This window comes from Hipposideros armiger, unplaced genomic scaffold (assembly GCF_001890085.2).
Source record: "Hipposideros armiger isolate ML-2016 unplaced genomic scaffold, ASM189008v1 scaffold_42, whole genome shotgun sequence".
Classification (NCBI taxonomy): Eukaryota; Metazoa; Chordata; class Mammalia; order Chiroptera; family Hipposideridae; genus Hipposideros; species Hipposideros armiger.
In genome coordinates this window covers 2,289,419-2,290,765 of record NW_017731392.1, presented here as the reverse complement: position 1 = coordinate 2,290,765, position 1,347 = coordinate 2,289,419, and positions in this window count along the sequence as shown.

Genomic DNA, 1,347 nt, shown 5'->3' with positions numbered 1-1,347 from the left:
TTTTTTTTTAAATGTGAATTAGTTACCAACATCTAAGAAACAGAATATTTCTGTGTAAATCTGGATTTCCAGCAACTTCTGAAAGATTGGAAAGGCTTTCATTCCTACAGGCCAAGAATAGGCTGGGACTGAGCAGCACCTGCCCCTTAAGAGTGCACTGGTATGCCCTGCATGTCAGGGCACCACCTCCACATGTCTCTCTCCCGGGCACATGTCCCTTGTTCACATTACTTGCTGGATCTCCTAAGTCTGTGATCCTTGACTTAGAGATCAGAAATCTTTTTGCCAGTGGTTCTCAAAATATGGTCCCAGGACCAGCATCATTAGCATCAGCATCACCTTGGAACTTGTTAGAAATATAAATTCTTGGGCTGGCCAAGTGGCACGTTGGTTAACAGCTGGCTTGGGACGCCAGCTGTGAGCAGCAGGGCCCCAGTTCGGATCCCACATGAGGGCCAGTAACACTGCCCTCCACAGCTAAGATAGTGAACAACAGCTCGACCTGGAGCTGGGCTGCCGTGAGTCTCCGGGGACGACGGCATAGGCTGCAGCCCCTGCTGCAGTGGGCTGCCATAAGCTACCGTGTGTGACCAGCAGCCAGCGTGAGCGGCTGGCAGCCGGTGTGAGCTGCCAAGAGCTGCCGTGAGCGGCCGTCCAAAGGCCGGCGACCAATCTGCCTCACCAGGGAAGAACACAATGATAATACCAACATGGGCCAGTGAAGCGACATTCTCCACAACTAGACTGAAGAACAAAATGACAGCAACTTGTCTGTTCCCCTTCCCCCGATCCCCCAGTGCTGTTCCCATTCCTCAATTCCCCAATAAAACCTTAAAAAAAAAAGAAAAAAGAAAAAAGAAATATAAATTCTTGGATCTATCTAAAACTCTAGAGTGAACCTGGTTATCTGTATTTCAATAAGTCCTCCAGGGGATTCTAATGAATGTTCAAGTTTGAGAACCACTGTTTCTCACAAATAAAGTTTCTTGCCTTTGGAAATTATATTAGTTTTCTAGGGCTGCCATTAAAAAGTACTACAAAGTAGGTGGCTTAGAACAATAGAAATTTATTGTCTCACAGTTCTGGAGGCTAGAAGTCTAAACTCAAGATGTCGACTCCCTTTAAACCCTGCAGGGTAATCCTTCCTTGACTCTTCCTAGTTTCTGATGGTTCTTGGCACTCCTTGGATTGTAAATACATCACTTCAGTCTTCCAGCTTCACACGGTGTTATCCATGCGTGTCTTCACATCATCTTCCCTCTATGCATGTCTGTCCCTGTATCCAAATTTCCTCTTTTTATAAGGACTCCAGTCACTGGATTAGGGCCCACCCTAACCTCATTTTAA